Source organism: Trichosurus vulpecula, chromosome 6, assembly GCF_011100635.1.
Source record: "Trichosurus vulpecula isolate mTriVul1 chromosome 6, mTriVul1.pri, whole genome shotgun sequence".
Classification (NCBI taxonomy): Eukaryota; Metazoa; Chordata; class Mammalia; order Diprotodontia; family Phalangeridae; genus Trichosurus; species Trichosurus vulpecula.
The window spans coordinates 128,202,029-128,228,229 of NC_050578.1; the positions used below are offsets into that span (position 1 = coordinate 128,202,029).

General features: G+C 38.4%; 1 long non-coding RNA gene across 1 annotated transcript in view; it reads right to left on the reverse strand.

Annotated features, from left to right (window-relative positions):
- Nucleotides 1-23,665, reverse strand: part of LOC118855307 — an 80,626-nt gene extending 56,961 nt beyond the window's left edge. Inside the window, exon 1 of the long non-coding RNA XR_005010737.1 lies at nt 23,379-23,665. This is a non-coding gene — a long non-coding RNA (uncharacterized LOC118855307). The remainder of the gene's footprint in view (nt 1-23,378) is intronic.
- Nucleotides 23,666-26,201: the final 2,536 nt, after the last annotated feature.

Consider the following 26,201-nt stretch of genomic DNA (forward strand, 5'->3'; position numbering starts at 1 on the left):
ACACAGAGTGCTGAACAGACCATAGACTTATCCTCTCCAAGCTTAACATTTAACATTAGCTCCAAGCTAAATATTTAACAAAAGGGATGTCTCCAAGGCAAGATGACTATCAGAAGACTCAATGTTAACACATTAGAGCACTTCCCCATATGTGAACTATTTGTCACTGACTTGGAGGAAAAGCCTAGCCAACACATACTTGGCAACAGTTGAGCAGGAAAGGAAGTGCACAACTTTCAGAGATTTGGTGTGCTTCACCATATTTACTCATCTGGGCCAGAACACTCACAAATATCAGGACTGGTTTGATGAAAATGATGAGGAAATTCAAAAGTTACTAAATGAAAAACAAGGACTCCACAAGGTTTACTAGCAAAATAGTTTTTCTGTCTCTAAGAAGGCATCAAAAGTGAAGTACAAGTGAAACTTAGAGAGATGCAGTATTCTGTACTCTACTCAGTAAGAAGACAGACCAACTTAAATTTTACACTGACAATAACTATCCAATGTGCTTCTACAAAGCCCCAAAGGCTATTTATGGACCAAAGGCCTATGGTGAATCTCAGCTAATCAGTGTTGATGAAGCCACACTCATCAATGATAAGGATATAATGTTGGAAAGATGGGCTGAACATTTTCATAATGTTCTCAACAGAATGTCATCAACCAATGCTAAAGCCATTAACTGTGTTCCTTAGATTGAAGTCAATCCCTTTCTAGTCCAACTTCCAACAGAAGAGGTTTTGAATGCCATTAGACTCCTCTCATGTAGTAAAGAATCTGCTGCTGATTCCATTTCAGCAGAGATTTACAAGGCAGGGGGTCCACTGCTCATGCAAAAGTTGACTGAAATCTTCTGGGTTATATTGCAAAAGGAGGTTAGGCTCCAGTAGATCAAGGATGCCTCCATTGTCTGTAAAGGAAAAGGAAATAGGTTGCCTCTGACAATCATAGGAAGGATCTCTCTCCTAGTTATTGCTGACAAGATTCTTGCCAGAGTCCTCCTTAATTGGCTGATCTTTCATCTGGAAGATGGTCATCTATCCGAGAGCCAGCGTTTCTTCAGAAAGGGCCAAAGTATGGTAGATATGGTGTTTGCTGCATGACATCTCTAGAAGAAATTCCAGGAGCAGAAGAGAGGTCTGTAGACAATGTTTGTTGATCTGATCAAAGACTTTGATACTGTCAGCTATGAGGGTTTGTGGAAGATTATGGCAAAAACTGAATGCCAAAGAAGTTAATTAGTGTTGTATACCGTTTTTATGATGACATGCTTGCACAGGTTCTGGATAATGGAACATGCTCTCACACTTTCCCAGTCACTAATGGAGTGAAGCAGGGCTGTATCCTTGCTCCCAAGTGTTTTAGAGTGATGTTTTCAGTGATGTCATCAGATGCCTTCAATGAAGGAAAAAATGGCATCAAGGTCAGCTACCACACTGACGGTAAGTTATTTATTTTGAAAAGGCTACAAGCCAAGACTAAAGTGAAGGGAGAGGTGGTGTGCAACTTTTTGTTTGCCAATGATTATTCATTCCAAGCAGCCTCTGAGACTAAAATTAAACAGAATATGGATGAATTCTTATATTAGGAAGGCAGAATTTATGATTTCAAAGAGAATCTCATATGTGCCTAAAAGGTCCGGAACCGCAGGATATAAGGAATTCTCTAGGCAGAAGGCAGGAGAACTAAAGCATGTATTTACACTCCACAATAACAAGCCCACAAACCAGCATCCCCATTTTGATATTTTCATCAAAAGCTTCCAGGCCCAATAAGTCCACCTTACAAGGGTAATCAGAAGGCCACAGAGAAGCGAGATGGTATAAGGCAAAATCGTATACATGCTTCCCCTCTACGGTAAGAAGATTACCCACTAGCCTCTAGTCAGCTCTGCTACCGGCAGCTCAGCTTCGGCTGTAGGTGTCTCTGGCTCCAACCGGAAAAGGAAAGGAGGATCTTCAAGCTATCCTCTCCCCTCTTATAGAGTTTTTGACATCATCAAGCGCCGCCTGAACGACCAGGGCCGATTGGTTCTTGACTTGGCCCCTCCCCCAGCGTAGACCACGTTAACACACCTCCCCTCAGCCAGTGCCACGACTCATCACACAGGAAGCTCTGGTCCTGCCCCAGAAGAGCAAGCCCCAGCGTTCAGGGAAGCTCAACGAGGCGAGCTGAGTCATTCAAAGAAAACAAAGTCCATTCTGGCTACAATTCTTTGTCCACTTGTGCTAATTTTGTCCTCACAATTAATACAAGAAAACACAGGTTCTCCACCAATCAGCATGGCTCATGTTATGGTAATTAGGGTGGGACTTTTTGTTTTCTCTTTTAGAATGCTAAGGTAATCAAGTACCTTTGATGAGTCTTGCCTTTCAAATGTAATGGCAAGCAAAGTGGACTTTTTGTTTCTTTTGTTTCTTTGATTGAATCAAGAGTCTTTGACCTGCTTAAGAAACAAGAAAGCCTCATTCGCATCACATAGGTTTGAGTTGCATGGTTGTGACACCCTCTGACCCTGACCCTGAGAAGAGTATATAAGATCTGAGGCTGGCATTTTGTTTTGGGGCTCTCACTCACTAGAAGAGTATCGTGTGATTTGACCAGATGAGACTCTGGGTAGCCATTGTTAAGAGTCCCCTGGCTTTGAAAACCCAGATGTTGGTACTTCTCTTTTTGGTAACTATGTATGTGATGTCTTGATCAGACAAAGCCTGTCCATTAACCTGTTTGTAGTTTATGTTTGTATTTGCTCTGAAGTGCAGGGTGCTGGCTTTTCCCCCTGAACTAAGTGAATGGAATATGTATGTTTAATTAAAGTGAGATTGTTACCCTCTTAAAGTTTCTTTCCTTAGAAACCTGTGCTAGCAGCATTCTTGTGTGCTGATGTTGTTGACCTTACACAGCCACAGCAGCTATAAGCAGCATTGGTGTTATACCCAGCCATACAAGGAACCACAGAAAATGGAGAAATTTTGAATGCCGTGGATAAGTTCAGCAACATTGGCAGTATACTTTTCCAGGTATGTACACATAGATGAAGAGGTTGATATATGCATTGACAATGTTTGAGAATCTCCAAAAGAAAAAAGAAGAGACATTAGACTGCCTGGCAAACTGAAGGTCTGCAGAGTCATTACACTGACCTTATTGTTTGTTGCCTCAGCAACCTGGACAGTCTACCAGTGCCATGCCAGAAAATTGAATTGCTTCCACTTGAATTATCTTAGGAAGATTCTGAAGATCACCTGGCAGAAGAAGATACCAGACACTGAGATTCTTTCTTCAGCTGAACTGCCAAATATTTGAACTCTATTGCAGAGAGCACAACTCTGATGGGCTGGCCACATTGTTCAAATGCCAAATGTACATTTGCCTGAACGACTATATTTTATGGAGAATTCACACAAGGCAAGTACTCACATGGAGGTCAGAAGAAGCAATACAAGGACACTCTCAAGGTCTCTCTGAAGAACTTTGGTATCAATTGTAAGATATGGGAGATACTGACATAGGACCATCCAGCATGGCATGCCCATATCAAATAAGGTGCTATGCTCTATCAGCAAAGCAGAATTGTAATAGCTCAAAAGAAACATGAGCTATGCAAATATAGAGACATCTCTAACTCAAATATTCATACTATTTATGTCAGACCTGTGGTAGAGCCTTCTAAGCTCATATTGGTCTGATCAGCCATTGTCAAACATAATTTACATTAATCTCAAAATTGTGTTGTCATTTGGTTCTCTTAGAATACAAAGGACAACAACAATTAAATATTCACTTCAATCATAATTAAAATTTATGTGGTTTCGCAAAATTTTCAAAGCACTTAACATGCATTATTATATCTGAGCCTAACAAAAACCCTACTAAACAGTTAAAAGCATCATAATTGTCATTTTGTAAATGAGAAAACAGGCTTATGGAAGGGAACTTGCACAGGGTCACACACCTCACAAATGTTCTTAGAGGTGGAATTTGAACATAGCTCTTCCTGAGTCCTGGACCAGCCCTCCAGCCATTATACTTTGCTGTCATACCTGCCTTATGGAGTCAAGTACATAACCAAAACACTGGTTTCTAGTATCCCAAAAGAAGCCTTTTTCCTGAGATCTAGGCCAAGGAAGAGATTCCAGAGGCTCCATCCATCAAGCATTTAATCCACTTAAATAATGCTTTGAGAATAGTCTGCATTAAATAGATGTCAACCCTGGGGAGGCTGGCTAGGAGGACTCAAAACAAGGAAGAGAGAAGTAATGCAGAAGCTACTTTGTACTTTGTAAGTACTTTAGAAATGTTTGTTATCAGCTACCAGTGATAAAATAATGTCCTCCCGCTGTGAAATTTAAACAATAAATCCAACTTCTGCACCTGGAAACATCTGTTCAGACTGACAAAAATGCTGTACCACATTTGACTTCATTAGTTATTTACTCGTATATAGATATGTCAGGAAAAAAAATCCTTCTCTCTGCACAAGATTAGTGATCTTTATCATCCCTGGTTCACCCTTCATTTGGCCTGAAGTTCTCTAAAGCAAAACCTTCTCTGCTTTCCAGGAGTTTGTCCTTCTCTTTGCTATCTTTTCTCCCAGAAAGATGGCTAAAGGAAGAGATCCCTGAATTTGAAGCAAGGCTAGAATGCCAGGACCAGACCTGCCTCAAGCTAGTTATGTGACTCTGAGCAATATACTTAGCCACTCTGAGCTTCCTAGAATGAGGGGGCTCTTACCATGGCTCTGCTACTCTCCAGTCATCTCCAATATGCTATAGCCTTGGATATTATCCCAGGGTCCCTTGGATTTGATAGAAAATACTTAGCCTTGTCATGCCTGGAGTCAGACCCCACCACACTTCTTGGCCATCTCCTCACCGTGGTCCCATATAAATACTCTTGCTGTTCCATTGTCTTCCTCCATCAGTATTCAAGTTCTTTGAAGGCAAGCATTGTCTTGCTTGCTGGTTTCTGTACCCCCAGACTTAGTATAGTATCTGTCACATGGTAAGCACTTAATAAAGGCTCTACTCGTCCATAGGGCTGCTAGGTGGTACAGTTCATAGAGCACCAAGTGTGAAGTCAGGAAAACCTGAGTTCAAATCCAGCCTCAGATACCTACTAGCTATGTGACCATGGACAAGATACTCAACCCTTTTCCCCTTAGTTTCCTTATCTATAAAATGAGCCATAGAAGGAAAAGGCAAACCATTCCAGTATCTTTGCTAGGAAAACCCCAAACGAGGTCACAAAGAGTCAGACACAACTGAAAGGGCTAAACAATTCTCTGTCTGATTTCTAAGGGTGCTCCCAGGACAAAAATTATTGCATTATCTTATTGTCCTATGAACTAAATCCCTATGGACCTCCACCCATTGGAATAAGAAGGCAGGCTTTCCTATTCATTAACTGTTTGGGCTATGTTGGTCCAGTCTTGTGACCCACAATTTCCTCTTCTGTAAAATAAAGAGATTGGATAAAAATTAGCCTAATAATGAGTGGTGTTGATAGGCCCCTTTTAAAGTTTGCAAATCATTTTATCTACAGAATCTCATTTGCCACTGGCAAAAATAAATGAAAACCATGGGAAATGTGCTGCAGTTTTCAAATGAGTCAGCTGAGTCTCAAAGAAATTAAAGGACTTACCCACAATCACATAGGAAAATGGAAAAGTCTGGAACCTTGGAATTCAAACCTTGTTCTTCCTGAGTTTCTAGGACATGCTGCCTCTGAGAGAGTGTAAGTACCTTCCAGTTCTACATTCTATGATTCCTTCTGAAATGTTCCCCTCCAAGCATGTAATTACCCCAACATAAGTCTTTCTAGTCTAAGATTTCCTTTATCCAGAACTACTTTGTTGGTCAGTTTCCAACCTTGAATTTTAGGGCAAATATCAGTTCCTCAGAAAGAAAAATGCCTTCCAGAGGAAAACAAAAAGGCCTACAGGTCAAATGTCCAGATTGTCACCTCACTTTATGAACTTTTCGAATCAAGTAAGAAGAACGGGGATCTAACATCCACCCTGTTAAGAGATGATGATGAATCACCAAACCTCTGGGCAAGCATCACCATCAATTGCAAACCTATGCCATACATCAAGTCCACAACCACAATAAAGCTTCTTCAGGATTTGTTAATTGACCATTTTAATTTTTTAAGTGAATTTATAGAGTATTGGGAATCCATTGGGCTGACTGAAATGAAAGCTGGAGTTCTCTGTCTTTCCCTTTAAAACATGAAACCTCATGGAGAGAGTACATCATTCCATAGAAGTCCTTTTGTTCTTTTCCTCACCATCTCAAACTTTTGTTTTCAAAATGATAATAACAGCTTATGTTTTGATAACACTTGCCTCATTAAAGCAAGGAAAGCATAGGAGGGGTTTGGATTCAGAAGACTGGACTCCATATCCCACATCCTACTTACTGCCTGTGTTACCTTCAGCAAGGCATTTGCCCTCTGCATCTGCTTATCTATAAAATAAGGGAGTTGAATTTGAATAATCTCTATGCTCTCTTCCAATTCTACCTTCTATGATTTCTAGGATCACACTTCAGGTGCTACTTTTCCTATTATACCACACAATGCCTTGAGTATTGCAGGCATTTTGAACTATTGCAGTCCCAGATATTATTATTATAGCAAATATAAAACAAGTTTCACTGGAGGTTGAATGAGACTTCCAGCTGTGGCCTAGAGTTTTCCCAAATGGGACAATGCTACCAAATAGTCCCACATGGTCATAGCCTTGCTGGAATCCTTAACTGAACCACATTTGAAATCCGAGATTTTCAATGCCTTCCTCTTGCCTTTCACTAATTTACCTGCACTTGTTTTATGGAACATCTGGGAATACTTTAGACAGATTTTTCCAAGTGTGGCAGGCCATATGCTCTAACAAATGTCAGCATAAAAAAAAGAGTATGCCATTCATTGCTATTTTCTACTTAGCTACGTGCCATGTTTAATTCTGCTCTCTTTATAGTGGAATTTTTAGGATTCTACAGTTGCCACATTAGATTCTAAAAGGAATGGGTATAAACCAAAGATTAACAAAATACATATATTAATAAATGAAATGATAGGAACAGAGATGCCCTCTAAGGTTCTTTCCAGCTCTAAACCTCTCACCCTCTGATACTATCATCCCATTACACTCCCTTCATTTGACCTGGAGCTATGACCCCCATCATCAGGACTTGCAGAAAAAGACAATTCACAGCTCATTTATGGAAAGATGTATGGAGGAAAACATCATTTCTCAAATGTGATATTTTAGAATGTCTTCTGTTTGGTTTTATGTTCATAAGGTATGGTGTTAAAGAATTTCTTTTCATTTTTCTCCTACTCACCTTTACTAACAATGGAAAAGAGCAAATTCTTGGACAATCAAGAGGGAGGCATTGGTACTAGATATATGGTCAGGAACTGGCTTCAGATTCCAAGTCTGTCATTTCCCTCCAGTGTAGCTTGTAGTAAATCACTTGACCTCTATGGGCTTCAGGGTTTTTGTTTTGGTTTGGTTTGTTTTCAGTATAAAATAAAGGGACATTACTAGATTATCTTTAAGGTCCCTTTCTGATGTAAAACTATAGTCCTGTTGCCTCACAGAATTGTCCCTATTTGGACATTTTATGAAAATTTCCCTGCCTGACTACAAAAATAAATAGGAGCAATGAATATAAAAGAGAATGAATAAATTCTCTGAAAGTTTAATCGTGTCTACAACCTTATGTATGGCCTTTATTCACTGTACTCCCAAGTATCTGTGCTCATGGACAGAAAAAGGGTCACAGATAATCCCGAAGAGTGAGAAAATGTAAAAGACATACTTTTGTAAAATAAATGCATTTTTAAATATTATACAAAGATATATTTTCCCTCGGACTCCATATATGATATTTCACAGTAAAAGCAGCTGCTCTGGTAGATTTCACTTCAGGACTGTCTTTTCCTTCTGCTAATGTAATAATAACTGATATTTATTTAACACTTTAATGTTGGCAAAGTGCTAAAAATGCATTATCTCATCTGATCCTCAGAATAACCATGTGTGATTAAGAGCTACAGGTATTATCATCCCCAATTTACAAATGAGGAAATAGGCTCTGGGAGGGTAAGTGACTTGTCCAGCATCACACAGCTAGTAAGCATATGAGTTAGGATAACAACCTGACTCTTCCTTAATCTGAACCCAGTATTCTAGTCAATATATCACATTGCCTCTCATGTGAAAATTATTGGGTATTCCCTGAGCCCACACAGTAATAAGTGAGGCAGGTAAGATGAGAGACAAAGTCAAGAATGTTCCACAGGTTGCAGATAATGACAGTTACCTTCAACATGAACTGATCCAATCATTTCAGAGAACAATCTGGAATTATGCCCAACGAGTTATTAAACTGTCTATACCCTTTGACCCAGAAGTACCACTACTAGGTTCCTTTCCCAAGATGATTAGGGGAAAAGGGGGGAAATGTATATGTTCTAAAATATTTATAGCAGCTCTCTTTGTGGTGGCAAAGAACTGGAAATTGTGGGAATGCCCATCAATTAAGGAATGGCTGAACAAGTTGTGTTATGATTGTGATGGAATACTATTGCACTATAAGAAATAAGGAGCTCGATGATCTTAGAAAAGCATGGAAAGACTTGTACAAAATAATGAAGAGCAAAATGAGCAGAACCAAGAGAACACTTTACACAGTAATAGCAATATTGTTTTAAGGACAACTTGGAGTGAAAAAGTCATTTTGATTATTATAAATACTCAAATTAAGTACAAAGGACATGAAGGAAGATGCTATCTGCATCTAAAGACAAAAACTCATACAAGTATGTATAGAATGGTTTTACATATATGCATATATATATATGAATGTATGAATATATATGCATATACACGTGTGTTTATACAGACACACATATTTGTGCTTAATGGTGGCCATCTCTAGGGAGAGGAGAGGAGAGGAGAGGAGAGGAGAGGAGAGGAGAAGAGAGGAGAGGAGAGGAGAGGAGAGGAGAGGAGAGGAGAGGAGAGGAGAGGAGAGGAGAGGAAAGGAAAGGGGAAAGGAAAGGGGAAAAGAAAGGAAAGGAAAGGAAAGGGGAAAGGAAAGGAGGAAAAAAAATTACCTGATCGTTGTATGTTTGAAGGCAATAGCAAGTTGTACATAGTCTGTTTCCAGTTTCATGTGTAATCATCTTTTTTTTTTCTATCCTACTGTGTTGTGGAAATGTTTATTTCTTAAGTTCAGAGTAAAATAATAAAATCAATAGTTTAAAAAAAGTACTGCAAAAGATATTATCAATACTCTCTATCAGAGAAAAGGAACTTGAGATTGAATGTATAGTGTGGCTTCTCCATATTTAGATAATCAAGACTTAAAATCATAGGATCGCCATGGAGAAGGAAACTTAATCTTCCAGGCAGATCCCTTCACATTACAGGTGAGGAAATTGAGGCCCCAAAGGGATAAATGAGGTATCCAAAGTCAACAGCTGGTAAGTAACAATACCTGGATTTAAACCCACATCTTTTAACTCTAAAACTTCTGTTCTTTCCCTTATTGTGCATGGAATTTCACCTACTGGTATTTTCAAACCTATAAAAGACTGGATGCTCCAGTATTGTAAGCAGAATTCTGGAAAAAATGCAGAACCAATATAAGCCTTAATCAGATAATATTATAGTCACGACAAATGAAAGCAATATCCTCTCATTAAACATGGGTCCCTGTGTTTTCTGTACATGGGCACAAGGGGGGATACTTTGCCTGTTGATTCTTTTTAATTTGATGAATGAGTAATTTTGGTGAAATAGATCTGAAGTTAATGAATCTAGCTCATCTGGTAATGACATTAATATTTCCAATTATAGATCTTATGCATGGTATCTTATTTGGGGATAATGATGTTGCTGCACTGTTTATAAATCACTGAATAATGTGTATATTGTGATTAGAAACCCAAAATAAGTTATTCAATAACTAGGAAGCAATTTAAACTCCAAACTTTATTTATAATTAAAACAGTAATTTCTAAATTGCATCTGCAGTATATCTAGTTAAGTCCTTTGAGTAAGCCTTAAGGGAGTCTACTGCATTTAGCATTTCTGGCATACCTAGCACCATAGCTATTAAATAATTGTCATTTGCTAAGTTTGTTTTTATGTTTCATGAGTCACAAGTAATAATGATTTTCTCACAATGTGGTATACAAAAGACATCACCAAGTATATATATGCCCAGAAAAGAAAGCGAGTTGGTCATGTATCAAGACGAAAGAATAAATTACAACCTAAGATCTGCATTAGTATCTTTGAAATACTAAAAGTGCCAGAGGAAGCCCTAAAGCACATTGTACATTTCATGGTCATAGTCATTGATTTAGTGGTAGAAAAGAAGAGACCTTAGAGACCATTTAGTCCAATACCTTCACTCTGCAGATAAGGAAATTCTGGCGCAGTACCCCAGGTCACACTGGTAGTAAATAGCAGAGTGAAGATTTGAACCTAGGTCCTCTGACTCAGTCTCACATATATCTCATCACACTACAATCCATGGAGGAGTTATGGAAGTATTTAGGTAAGAATCACAACAAATGAAAGGGATAAAAAGGTTGAGGCCAACTTCACTAAAATATGCATGTACTCTACTTTGTGAATAAACCACTCCAGAGGGAACTGAATTCCAAGGAGAAATTCCTGAATTGAGCCAAGGAACCTGAGGAGAAAGATGCTCTCATCACCTGTATTCCATACTTTAAAAAAAAGTGTACCTTATTCATTCATCTTTTCTAATTCTCTTCTTCACTTTAATAACTTAGGAAAAGAGGGATCTTCTGAAACTAGTCTTCATCTTATTCCAACACATTTCATCCATTAACTCACTCCTCTAATCATTCATCTTCTCTCATCTTCAAAGTTTTTTTGACAAAGGGTTTATAGAAACAAATAAAACAAAGAAGTAACTCCAAGAATGGAAACTGCAGTACCTTAACAAACAATTTTAGACTTAATAAATATAGCTAGCATTTATATTGTACTTTAAAGTTTGCAAAAATCATTAATGCACTTTTCATGGATTCGGGATCTAGTCTAACCATTCTGGAGAAGAATTTGTAACTCTGCCTAAAGGGCTAGAAAACTTTGCACACTCTTTAACCCAGCAATACCACTACTAATCTGTATCCCCAAGGAAATCAAAGAAAAAGGGAAAACAGCCCATATGGATGAAAATATTTATAGCAGCTTTTTTTGTGTTGACAAAGAATTGGAAACTGAGTTGATGCCCATCAACTGGAGAATGGGTAAACAAGTTAGGGTATATGATTGTGATGGAATACTACTGTGCTATAAGAAATGATGAAGGAGATAGTTTCGGAAAAACCTAAAAAGATATATGAGCTGATACAAAGTGAAGTGAGCAGAACCAGGAGAACAATCTATGCAGTAACATCAATATTGTAAAGATAACCAACCATGAAAGACTTAGTCACCCTGGTCAACACAATGATCCACAAATCCAAAGAATTCATGATATAAAATGCTTTCCAACTGCAGATAAAAAGCTGATAGACTAAAATTGCATTGGATTTTTTTTTTCTTTTTGGGGGGGAGGGGGAAGCATGGCTAATGCAGAAATATGTTTTGCATGATTTCATAATCTGATAATGAGTATCAGATTTCTTTCTTTTTCATGGGGTGGGAAAAGGGTGGTAGGAAGGAGAGAATTTAGAACTGAAAATAAAAATAATAATTAAAAATGAAGTTTGTAAAATGCTTTGCATATTTTATCTTGTCTTATCCTCACAACCTTATGGGTAGGCGCTGTTCTCCACATTTAGCAGACAAGGAATTTGGGGCTAAGAAAGGTCAAGTGACTTGTCTATGCTCACACAGCTAGTAAGTCTTTGAGTTAGAATTCAAACTCAAGCCTTCCTGACTCCAAGTCCTATGCTCTAGCCACTTCACCGTGCAGCTGCCAGTAATTAGACTATGTATTTATATAGCACTTTACAAAATCACAGGATTTTGTGTTAGAGAGGGGTCATCTAGCCCCAAATCCTCATTTTTTTGTTGTTTAGTTATGTCCTACTCTTCATGACCCCATGAATCATAGCATGCCAGGCCCTTCTATGCTCTACTACCTTTTGAAGCCTGTACAACTTTATGTTCATTATTTCTGTGATATCTCATCCTCTGTTGTCTTCTTTCTTTTTTGCCTTCAATCTTTCCTAACATCCTAACATTCCTAACATTGGTCTTTTCCAATGAATCCTGCCTTGGCATCATGTGGCCAAAGTATTTAAGCTCCAGTTTCAAAATTTGACTTTCCAGTGAACAGTCTGAATTAATTTCTTTGAATACTGACTGATTTGACCTCCTTGATATCCAAGGGACACTCAAAAGTCTTTTTCCAGTATCACAATTTAAAAGTATCAATTCTGCAGTGCTCAGCTTTTCTTATAGTTTAACTCTCACAGGCATACATTGCTACTGGAAAAACAATAGCTTTGACCATACGGATGTTTGTGGGCAAGGTGATATCTATTCTTTCTGGTATGTTGTTCAGATTTGCCATAGCTTCCCTTACAAGGAGCAAACATCTTTTAATTTCATGGCTATAGTCACTGTCTACAATGATCTTTGAGTCTAAGAATATAAAATCTGACACTTCTTTCATTTCTTCTTTCTCTATTTGCCAGGAAATGATGGGACCAGTTGCCAAGATCTTAGGGTTTTTATGTTAAGCTTTAAGCCGGCCTTTATAGTCTTCTCTTTCACCCTCATCAAGAGGCTTCTTAATTCCTTTTCACTTTCTTCTGTCAGAGTAGTATCACCTACATATCTGAAATTGTTGATATTTCTCCTGGCAACCTTAATTCTGGCTTTTGATTCATCTAGTCTAGAATTTTGCATGATAAATTCTGCATATAAATTGGAGCAATAAGGTGACAATATACAACCTTGTTTTCCAATCTTAAACCAATTAGTTGTTCTATGTTTAGTTCTTAATTGTTGCTTCTTATCTCACATACGGGTTCCTCAGGAGACAAGATGATCATATATTCCCATCCCTTCAACACTTGCCACACCATATTGTGATATAGACACTCGAAGGCTTCAATGTAGTCAATGAAGCAAGTGCTGGTGTTTTATTTTGTTTGTTTCTTTCTGCAACTCCTTTGCTTTTTCTATAATCCAGTGAATGTTGTCAATTTGGTCTCTAGTTCCTCTGCCTCTTTGAAAAACAGCTTGCTCTTCTGGTAATTCTAAGTTCACATACTGCTGACACCCAGTTAGCAGAATCTTAAGCATAACCTTGCTGGTATGTGAAATAAGTATAATTTGGTAATTTAAACATTCCTTGGCATAACCCTTCTTTAGGAGTAAGATGTAAACTGATCTTTTCCAATATGGTGTCCACTGCTGTGTTTTCCAAACCTGCTGGCATACTGAGTGCAGCACTTTAACACCATCATCTTTTAGAGTTCTAAATAGTTCAACTGGAATTCTATTCTCCTCACCAGCTTTATTGCTAGGAATACCTCCCAAGGCCCACTTGACTTCATTTTTCAGAATGCCTGGTTCTAGATCAATAACCACACCATTGTGGTTATTGACAATGTTAAGATATTTCTTTTATAGTTCTTTTGTGTATTCTTACCACCTCTTCTTAATCTAATCTGCTTCTATTAAATCCCAACCATTTTTGTTTTTATCATGCCCATTTTGGCATGAAAATTATAGTTTAAATTATTTGTCACAGACAAATACTTTTGTATGCATTATCTCATTTGGTTTTCACGTAAGTCCCATGAAAAAGTCATGACAGTTATAAACATCCCAATCTAATAGTTGAAGGCATGGAAGCTCAAAAGGTTATATGATTTGTCCAATGTGATACCATCATCATAGCTGTTCATGCTCAGACTGGGGTAAGCCAATATAAAGACATGTAGGAATGACAAATCACAAACCAGCCCCAAAGAGGAGAAACAAACAACTTAAGAGTATGGGGATAATGACAAATACATTGTGATTATGTTGCTATTCCATTGATGGCAGTAATTTTTACTTTTTCTTTATATCCTCAGTGCTTAGTATATTATCTAGCATAAAAGGGATTTTTGAGAAATGTTTTCTGATTAATTAATTTAGAAAAAAGGACTATTACCAATTACCAGTGAGTAATCAGGACACTCACAACATTTTTTTTTTCTTTTCAGAGGATTAGATTATTTGGAGAATGAATATCAGTTCCCTGTCAGCGTCTGGCCCTTAGTTTCATTGTCTGCATTACTTAGGAGATTTCTCAACATTGATATGTTTCAGTGGGCCTGCAAAGAAGGAAGACAATACAATGATGTTATTGTATGTGAACTCAACTGTGTGGACACAATGCATTATATTGTGTTGTGTTCTGTTTGTTTACCTTTCCTAAATATAGGGCTTTGTGACAGTAAGGTCATTCATAGGATCAAGGCAACACGTCATCAAGCACTCATTAAGTGTTTTTTATGTGGCAGGAACTGGGCTAAGCACTGGGGATACAAATATAAACAAAAAGAATGACAGGGTCTGCCCTCTAAGAGCTTAAGTTCTAATAAGGGAAGATAGTATGTTAAAGGCAGCTGAAAAATGGGTGGAAGTAGGTGAAAAGAAAGCATGATAATAGAGATTCTGGAAGAAACTCACCAATAGAAGAAGGGGATCATAGGGGCAGAAAAAAGGCATGGTACAAAGTAGGAAGTACAAAGTGGGATGGTTGGTTTGTCTGGACCTTTCCTAAAAATGGAAGTTCCATGAAATACTCACCAATGAGTGAAAGGGGCCACAGAGGTGAAGAGAGAAGACAGCTGGGGCATGGCAATGGTCTAAAGAATGAAGAACCATAGGATCATAGACTGATAGCTGGTGAGAACCAATGGAGCTTCCTGTCCAATCTCCTCATTTCGTAGATGTGGCAACTGGTGTCCATGAAGATTATGTGCCTTGCTCATTGTCCCACTGTTTTGGATAGCAGAATTGTCAAACTCTGGTCCCTTGACCTCAGTTCTTGTGCAGTTTTCACTAAATCATGCTGTCACCTTAGAAAAATCCTAGCAGCATTTCCAAAATGGGAGGGGTTTTGAGAGTCTATCTTGCAATTCCTGAATGAAACACATGGCTGACAGAGTCAGAAAGACCACTGAGAAAACAGACCCTTAGATTTGCACAAAGCCAGAGTATACAACTAACACTGCTGACATCTTCCAGTCCAATGCTTATAGACAACAAATTTAGAGCTAGACAGACAAATGCCTCATTTTAAAAATTAGGAAACTGAGTCCCACTCAAGTAAAGCAACTTGCCCATAGACATATTCGTATTATAGAGTAAAGCAGGGATTTGCTATGCCCTGGATCCCAGAGCTCTTTTAATTCAAGTCAATGAGAATTTATTTATAAAAAGCCTACTGTGCACAGGCCTGGGTGCTAAAGAGACAGAAACCCAAAAATTTGCATGTTATCTATGGGGGAAAATGTTTGTGATTAAGGAAGAAAAAGAGACAGATACAATATGTACACAGTTAAGTATAAGATAGGGAGTACTCGAGATAAAGGGTAGCTAGGTGGCACAGTGGATAGAGCACCAGCCCTAGGGTCAGGAAGATCAGTGTTCAAATTTGGTCTCAGACATTTAGTAGCTGTATGACCTTGAACAAGTCACTTAACCCTGTTTGCCTCAGCACAGCTCATCTGCAAATGAACTGGAGAAGGAAATAGCAAACCACTCCAATGTCTTTGCCAAGAACATACCAAATGAGATCACAGAGAGTCAGATACAACTGAACAACAAGCTTGAGGTAAAGGGAAGATGCAGACTGAGCATTCCAGGAAAACTTAAGTTGGCAGAGAATGCAATGCTCTCCGTGGTGAGGGATCATGGGCAGCTTCATACAATAATAGGGGAAACTGAGATAATCCTTGAAAAAAGAGATTTCTGAGAGCTTTAAATCAGAGTTGTCAAACATGTGGTCCACAATACTCCCAAGTGTGTCCTGAACCACATTAAAATGTGATTGGGAAATATTTAACAAAATAAATAAAAATACAATAATTTTATATTTTGAAATTCACTCGATATGTGACCTACATGGATCTTTTTATATGGATTAGCAGCCCCTTTTTCTATTGAGTTTTACACCAGTGCTCTAGATGGGGATTATTTCTATGGGCACACCCCTTTTCCTCCATGTTCCCTTTACTACACTGACTTCCTGCTTTCTCTCTAATCCACCTTCTAATTCATTCATTAGTTCATCAAATATTCACTGATCATTTCCTCTGTGCAAGTCACAGTGCTAAGGGATGGAATGGAAAATAAAATTTCTGCCCAAAGCCTGACAAGTCCAGAAAGCTGATGTTATATGGATGTAGCAAAGTCCTTCCTTGCAGGAATAAGAGCATCCTTTCTTTATGCTGTGCTCAGAGGAAATCGAGCATCTCAAAAGTGGCCCTTAGAAAGGCATCAGCCTCACAGTAGCCCTTTTCTCTCTTGATCAAAGTTCTTTCTCAATCATTTAGAAGTTTCTGCAAACAAGCCAAATGCATTATGATAATCCAGGTTTAAGGCAACCATGCAATGACCTTCACAGAGTGATGCTCCTTCTGGGTGGTATTGTTTTAATTCTCTTCTAGGACCAAAATAGCACAAGGTTTCTGGGTCAGTTATCAAAGGAGAGTTCACAATCATAGGCAACCTAAGGTTTATGGACTTTCCTAATAATAGGTTACATAATAGTCCTATCAAAAAGAACTGCAAAGGATAAAGATTCATTCAGAAGGCAGCAGGGGCCAACCAAAAATCAACTCCGTTGCTTCTGAATTTTGCCTCAGGGCATTGTCAGGTAGGCAGGTCTGAGTGTCAGCTAGGTGCCTCATCAGACCAAAAATTGCTTCCCCCTGGGTCAGTTAAGATGAGAAAAAATAAAATATAATAAAATAAAGAGCCTGCATGTCATCAGTCCACCAATGTTAGTTCAAATTATTCCTCAGCAGGATGGCCTCTAATGAAAGTAGGAACCCACAAGGGCCTTAGCTATTCCAGAGGAAGCAGTCACCTATAAAAAGGAAATGTGAGTAAAATGTGAAATAAGATTAAAACTGTTTTAATGATATTTCAGAAGTTGTCATATCTGAACATGTAGGCAATATTGATGATCAGTTGAGGCACATTTATAAGATAATTAGATGTCTTTATATCACACCACATTTCATACTATACACCAAAATTCACTAACAATGAAGGAAAAGGAAAGGATTAACCTCTGTTTTCCCCTGGAAAAGACAAATAGTAAAGTAGTTTCACCAGAACACAGTTTCATTGGAATCAGCATCATGAACACTAGCTAGGAATCAGATTTGGTTCAAACACTGCCTCGGAGACAACCTGTGTGAGCTTGAGCAAAACATCTAACTTTCCTGGGCTCTGGTTTCCTATCTGTGAAATGAAGGCATTAGACTACATGACCTCTGGCATTCCTTCCAGCTTCAAATTTATGAGACTATGACTATTAGCCTATGACTCTGAGGTCCTCTCCACCTCTAAGATCCTATGAATTGTTAGAAGGCAGGATTGCCTCAAAAAAAAACCAAAGACTGGAGCAATGGGGAATCATTATGGTGAATCAATTGTTTCACCATTGACTAGTGGGGCTTTCAATATATTGGATGCCATTAATCAAATATCAACTCTGAGTTTTAACCAGAAGGAGCATGGCAACATGGAAATCACTGGACAGAAAGCTCCATGATGACAGGGATAGTGTCTAAGCTAAACTTTTTTATGCTACTGTGGGCTTTGCACAGAGAGGGTGCTCAACAAGGGTGCTTCAACAGAATTCATACCTGAAAAAGCCTCTTGTGGATTCTTTTCATTGAGAAGGTAGAGGCCTGCCATCTCTAAAGCTCCTTTCTAGAGCCTTTCTTTGTTGCTTTCAATTTTCAGTTAAAGAAAGAAAAGTATTCTTTTCAGATTCAGAAATGGTGCAGAGAATTTAGAGTACCACCATCATATCTAGAGCAGGAAAGGATATCAGAGGCCTTTTAATACAACACTTTCATTTAACATGTAGTAAAACTGAGGCCCATGAAGACTTGATCGCAATTATAGCTGAGATTTGAAAAAAAGCTACTAAAAACACTGTAAAAGTTTTCCTTCTTCCCTTTCTTTCTCTCTCTTTTCTTTTCCTGTACTCATGCATCCATTTTCTTCCTACTACTTTCTCTTCAGTTTGCATGTGTGAGTCTGTGTGTGTGTGTGTGTGTGTGTGTGTGTGTGTGTGTGAGTGTATGTATGTATGTATGTATGTGTTTACGGTGTTTTGTGGTGCTGCTTCTGCCCATATAGATTATGTATGACCACAAAGTTCTGTCTAGAGGTTATTCAAAAGGCATCTCCTCCTCTCCCCGCCCTTTTCCAAGGGAAAATTTGATTCCTGCCAGGAAATGAAGTAGGACGTTGGACTCAGAGGCTGGCTATTCTACTGCCCTCTATCAGGCAAGAATTATTTCTGTCTGCCTTCTTAAATATTATTCGTCTTGGGAACATAATTTTTTAGATTCAAGCTGAATTCTTGATTGCTTTTCCTTTATGGGGAAGGGATGCTCAAAGCTTCAGATCCAAGACTTGACTGCCTTCTCACCAAATACCAGTTCCACAATGAATCCACATAGCAAATAAACCCATTAATCCTAGTAAATAGCAAAAGAAATTAGAAAAAGCATAGATATGCGATGAAATACCAGACAATACAGAGAATAAATGACCTCTCCCATTGGAAACAAGATAATTCAGCTCAACTAGAGAGAAGGTCTTGGATCTGATGGAAGGGAAGGGAAAGGAAGGGAAGGGAAGGGAAGGGAAGGGAAGGGAAGGGAAGGGAAGGGAAAGGAAGGGAAGGGAAGGGAAGGGAAGGGAAGGGAAGGGAAGGGAAGGGAAGGGAAGGGAAGGGAAGGGAAGGGAAAGGAAGGGAATTGTTATTTTTTTCCTCCTTTTTGGAATAAAGGCTAACATGATTAGAGAAAACAAATGCAGAATGTGGAATAAAAGTCTAACCATTAGACTTCTCTATTTCTAAAAATAGCTACAAAGGGGGAAGAAAGAAGCAACCTGACATATAAGAAGAGGCACAATTTTATTCTTTATTCTTCTTTGCCCACTTTTTGTTTTTCGTTCATTCTCCACCCAGTCTCTCTCTTACTGACAACTCCATTAATAACTAATCTGCAGCCACTTCTACAGTCAAACAGGGCAAGTATGATTTTAGTGTGTGAGTGCTTGGGATCTTTTTGGCCTAATTAAAAATGCAAATGAATATTTGCAATTTTACCTAGTTCCCAAGGAAGGTATGTATTAACATTTATTTCACCACTAATATTTGTAAAGTATTTTGAGTTCCTGAGAGAAAAGACACACATTAATGTAAGAAAGTTATTAAAAATCAAAAAATTAAAAACCTAAAATTTCCATCCAGTTTTAAGAAAATGACAAGCAGCATTTATTTCCTACCAGATGAATGATCAATTTCCATACAATGACGTATTTTCCCAGGTTGCATGTTAAATGTCTCTAGGGGCAGGGGAAGTCTTTCAGGATCTCTTTCATCTCCTATAACCCCTTCCCCTGACCACTGTGTGACACAGTTACAAACCTGCCTTCAAGTAGGTGGGGGAAGTATGTCTAGACAATAATTCTTGGAGTTGTAGTGGACTTCAAATTTTGAATGGCAACAATGAAACATGGCAGCACCTCTTTCCCAGAAAGAAGACTCAAAGGTTCCAAAGCCTGCAGTAAAGTAGAAAAAAAAAATAATAGTTTCTACTTCCTTGGGATCAGGTGCACGAAAAACAGCATTAGAGCAGTTAGGTCTCAGGCTGACCACAAGCCAGTCTGCTCTCTTGTTGCCAACTGGCAAGGAAAAAAAGCTACATCTATCCCTGAAGTAAACTGGTTAAAGAGAAACAGGAAGCAAGGGAAAAATTCCCAGAAGTCCTGACTACTACTTCCTATCAAAATATGCTTAGTCATAGTGGGTTATACCTTCTTGGAAGTGATACAAAGCCCATCTAAATTAAAGGTTCTATAAGGAAGAAAAAAGTTTGGAAGGTAGACAATCTGACCCCTATTAAGTCAGCAGAGAACCTTGACCATTCTCAACATCTGCAATATTGAACCAAGATGAACTTACCTCATATCAAGGTTAGAAAGCTGTGCCCTCAATCCATAATCAATTGGGGAACATTTCTATATTCACAAAACCAAAATAGGAAAGAGGTAGACCCTTCTATGTCCCATATTCCCTTTCAAATAGCCAACTCATAACTATCACTTCACCAATGCAAAAGCATTAACATCATAATGTATAAACATAGGTTGAAAGTCCTAGGGATGTTTATCTTAGAAATGAAAAATACATGATAGCTGTCTCCAAATATTTGAAAGGAAGTTTTTATTTGAAAGAGTGGGAAGGAAGAACTAGAAGCAGTGGATACAATCTGCAGAGAGGAAAACTGAGGATCATGCAAGGAAAAACTTCATTCCACTTCCAGGAGGATAGAATTATAGGGTTAGAGAAAGAAGTAAACTTGGATGTCACCAAGTCCAACCCCTTCATTTTACATAGGAGGAAAAAACCGCACAAGGAGATTGAGTGATTTGTTCAAAAACATTCAGCTAGTGTCTGGGGCAAGATTTGAACTCAGATCTTCAGGACCTTCCTGATCTTTCAAGCCTTCTCCTCTAGTCACTGTACAACTCATTGTATCAATAATTGAAATTGTCTGTCTAGAGAAGAACCTCTCCCCACCACTAGTAGTTTTCACTTTTGGGGAATGTTGTACAGGTAATTCTTGGGTACCTCAGGTACATGTTGGCTCTATTCAAAGATTCTGTGATTCTATGAAATCCTATTTTTCTTAAGTCCATGAAATGATTAATCTGTGTGTTGTCATATTCAGGGATTTGAGAAGCAGACTGGATATTGAGAAAAAGGGTTTGTCTTGGATCCACCAGTTAATAACTATGTCAACTTGTACAAATTACACTTTTATGGCCCCTATTCCCTCAGTTGTAAAGATGAAATGGTTAGATAAACTAATCCCTAAGGTCCTTTGCAACCCTAAAGTCCAATGTTATATTTTTTTTGTATTTTTTCACACTTATTTTATTTTTAATTTATGAAATAAAACAAGTATTTCCAGAACATAGCATAATAAAAGTGATGATTGCACATGAAACTCCAAATCTCTTATGTACAATTTGCTATCCCTTTTAAACATATCATAAAGTTATCATATAGATTTCTTTTTTTCCTTCCTTCCCACCATCTGGAGAGGTCTACCATTAGACAAAAATAGGTATATTTTCTACATCAAAGCTTAAACTTTTTCTACTTGTGATCCCTTCAGCACTTCTTAAACTGTGGGTCGTGATCCACAGTTTAAGAAGTGCTGCTCTACGTACATCTATTTATTGGTTCTTTCTCTGGATGCAGATAGCATCTTTCTTCATATGTGCTTTATAGTGAATTTGGATCTTTATAATAGTCAAAGTGACTTATTTGCTGAAAGTCGCTCTTAAAATAATATTGCTGTCACTGTATACAATGTTCTCTTGGTTCTGCTTATTTTGCTCTTCATTATTTCATGCAAGGCTTTCCATGTTGTTTTTAAGATCACTGAGCTCATCATTTCTTATAGCACAGTAGTATTCCATCACAATCATACAGCGATGTTATATTTCTATAAGAGAGCTCAAAGAGTGGTTTCCATGATAGCTCCGGCCAGTCCCTCACACTCTTATATGCATAGCGCCTTAAGGAACAAAATCTTCTGATATTTGACCCTGAGTATGGCAGACTGTTACGAAGGTCCTGGAAGCTGACAGGCAAACTAATAGAGGTTACCTCATTCTTTAACAGAGCTGCTGCCACTTTTCTGAGGATCCCTAGAAGTCAATGAATACATGTTTTGAGGTCCCTCACTCCTGCATGAGTGCTATACACTTGTATGGCCTCACTCTGCTCGCTCCCTCCAGGGAGCACTGAAATCTCTTCACCGGGGTATTTAACAGTTTTCAAAAGTGCTTTTACTCCATCAAGTCTACTAAGCCACAACCAATCCATCAGCAAGCATCATTTATTAAGCACCTACTATGTGCCAGACATTGTTCTAAACACTAAGGCTACAGTTACAAAAACATTACATAGTCCTAGCTCTCAAGAAGCTTATACACCAATGAGGAAGATAACATGTACAGAATTATGTATAGACCAAAAATATTGAAAATAAATACAAGGTGTGGAGAGGAACGATAGCAGCAATTGGAGGGATCGTGCAAGGCTTCCTGTTGAGCTGTGTGTTAAAGGAAGAGGGTGACTTTATGTGGTCACCTCAAGGAGAAAATGTTATTGAGGGAGGTGGAATGGTGAGGAGAAAGGTACAGGAAGACACAGAGGGAATGTCCTAAGAGAAAACAATACATGTAAGGAAAGATAGGAAGGGAATAGGTTGCAAGAGAGTTTCAGATGCCATACAAAGAAGTTTATATTTGATCCTAGAAGTAATAAATAACCACTAGAACTTATTAAATAAAAAGTAATGTGGCCAAATCTGCTCTTTAAGATAATTATCTCAGCAGCTGTGTAGATTGATGACAGATTGAAGTGGGGAGAGTCTTGAGGCAGAGAGAGAGCAAATAGGAGCCAATTGCAATGATCCAGGCTGAGGTGATGAAGGTATGATCTCCCAATAAATGCATTGGTTCCCATCTTACTTACAAACTTGGACCCTATTGTCTTATTCACACTTCTTCTACCCCTTTCCATGTTACACTTATATAATGTTAAGGCTTTCACAACAGCTTTCCCATAGGATCAAAGAATAGCATCTCTGTGGTATCAGTAAGAAATGTAGTGTTGTGATAGTATTATAGGAAACCAGTACTCTTTACACTGTACCATACCACCTTACCCAAACATAGATGGACATGCACAAAAATGGGGGAGCGAAAGTGGAAAGGCATATTCAATTTTTTCCTAGTAGTATACCTGATTTTCAGTAATCTTCCATAGGTTTTAAAGTAAGGAGGACTTCTAAGAGCCAAGATGGCAGAGCAAGCAGTAAATCTCCGTAACTCTCCCATATTCACCTCCAAACAACCAAACAACCTCCAAAACAAATCCTAGAACAGCAGAAACAGCAAAAAGACAGGGTGAACAATCTTTGAGTCCAAAAACCTTGGAAGATCAGTAGGAAAGATCTGACTCATTCAAATAAAAAGGGAGTTCAGCCAAGGACAAGAAGCCTCTCAGCAAACTAGCAGCAAACCTCACCTCAGTAAACCAGTGGGAGATCCAGAGCCCCAGTGCAGTGAAGCAGCCAAACACCAGCAGCAGGCCCCACCACAAGCCTCAGCATAGGGAGGGGAATGGGCAGATTACATCTCTGAGAACCACCATAAGCTTCAGCTTAGCCCCAGGCAAACAGGCAACCTGCAGTGGCCAGACCTCCAGAAGCTTCAGCATAGCCCTGGGCAAACAGGCAGCCAGTAGCCAGAACACCACTTGCTTCAGTGTAGCCCCAGGAAAACATATAACACCACACTGGCCTCAGCTCACTGCCAGATGCCACCAGTATGAGCTGGCTCAGCATCAGGTAAGCTGTCAGACCACTACAACCTCCAGCAAAACCAGGCACCACGCCAAACCCCACCCCATAATTACATCATGAGATACAAGGGTCCCCAATGGGCCTCAGGGCAGGATCAATGCAGCACCAGGTAAACAGCCAGGGCCTGCAGTCACTGTCACAAGAAGCCTTAGACAGTGTCCTTTCCACTTTAAAAGAAAGAAAAAAGGCCAAAAAAAAAGATTAGCAAAACAACAACAACAAAAAAAAAATCTGACCATAAAAAATTGTTATAGTGACAGGGAAGATCGAGACACAAACTCAGAAGAGGACAACAATGTCAAAATACCTATGGGCAGCCCCTCCAAAAAAAAAAACTGGAAGTGGTCTCAAGCCCAGAAAGAATTCATGAAAGAGCTCAAAGAGGGTCATAAAAATCATATAAGAGAGGTAGAAGAAAAATTGGGGAAAGAAATGAGAGTGATGTAGAAGAGTTATGGGGGAAAGGGTCAATAGCTTGGAAAAAGAAAACAATTACTTAAAAAGAAGAATTAGCCAAATTGAAAAGGAGATACAAAAATCTGCAAGAAAACAACTCCTTAGAAAATATAATTGGCCAAGTAGAAAAGAAAGAATAAAAGATAGCTGAGGAAAACAATTCCTTAAAAGTTAGAATTGGGCAAGTAGAACCTAAAGTCTCTATGAGACATCAAGAATCAATCAAATAAATTCAAAAGAATGAAAAAATAGAAGAAAATGTAAAATACCTCATAGGAAAAATAGCTGACCTGGAAAATAGATCCAGGAGAGATAATATCAGAATCATTGGGCTACCTGAAAGCCATAATCAAAATGAGGACCTGGACAGCATCCTTCAAGAAATTATCTAGGAAAACTGCCCTGATATCCTGGAACTAGAGGGCAAAAAAGGCATTTGAAAAATCCACCAGTCACCTCAGGAAAGTAATCCCAAAGTAAAAGCTCCAAGGAACACTATAGACAAGTTTCAGAACTAGCAGGTCAAGGAAAAACATACTGAAAGTTGCCAGAAAGAAACAATTCAAATATCAGGGTTCCACAATCAGGATTACACAGGACTTAGTAGCTTCAACATTAAAAAATCAGTGGTCATTGAATGTGATATTCTAGAAGGCAAAGGAGCTAGGACTACAACCAAAAATAATTTATTCAGCAAAATTAAGCATAATACAACAAGCAGGTAGAAAGGTCATTCAATGAAATAGAAGCACTTCAAGCTTTCATGAGGAGACCAGAATTAAATCAAAAATTTTATATACAATATCAAGACTCAAAAGAAGCATAAACAGGTAAAAAGGGAAAAGAAAACATAAGGGATTCCAAGGGAGCTAAACTGTCTACATCCCTACATGGGAAGATGATGCCTGTAATTTTATTACTAATAGTACAGCTAGAAGGAACATGTGTGTGTGTGTGTGTGTGTGTGTGTGTGTGTGTGTGTGTATGGAGAGAGAGGGGGGTACAAATATAAGGTGAATTTAAGGGAATGACATGAAAAAATAATTAAGAGATGACAAAAGAGGAATACACTAGGTGCAAAAGGAAGAGAGATGTATAATGGGTTAAATTATTTAATGTGGAAAGGCATGAAAGACCTCTTATAGTGTAGGAGAAGATGGGGGAGGTGGGAAATGAGCATCACTTGACCTTGCTCTCATCACTATCAGCTCAAAGAAAGAATAATACACACAGTTAAATATAGAAATTTATCACCTGACAAGGAAGTAGAAGAGGAGGAGATAAAGTAAAGGTAGGAAGGGAGACTGACAGAAGGGAGGACAGATCACAGGAGGTGTAAATAGAAGCAAAACATTGGTGAGGAGGGAAAGGGTGAAAAGATAGAGAGGACAAATAAGAGGAAAAATAGGATGAAGGGAAATACACAGTTAGTAATCATAACTGTGAATGTGAATAGGATGAACTCTCCCATAAAATGGAAGCAGATAGCAGAGTGGATCAAAAACCAGAATCCTACAATATGTTATTTACATGAAACACTCTTGAAGCAGAGCAACACACACAGAGTAAAGGTAGGGGGCTGCAGCACAAGATATTATGCTTCAGCTAGAGTTGGAAAAAAAAAGAAAAGAAAAAAAAGCAGAGGTAGCAATCCTGCTCTCAAAGTAAAAACAAAAATAGATCTATTTAAAAGAGACAAGGAAGGAAACTATATTTTGCTAAAAGGTACCATAATCCACTTGAAGCAATATCAATACTGAACATATATGCACCAAGTGATACAGCATCCAAATTCTTAAAGGAGAAGTTAAGTGAGTTTCAGGAAGAAATAACAAAAACTATACCTCAAATTTCCCCTCTCAGAACTTGATATATCCAACCAAATAATAAACAAGAAAGAAACTAAAGAGGTAAATAGAATATTAGAAAAGTTAGATATGACAGACCTTTGTACAAAAGTGAATGAGAACAGAAAGGAATATACCTTTTCCTCAGTAGCACATTACATCTACACAGAAATTGACCATGTA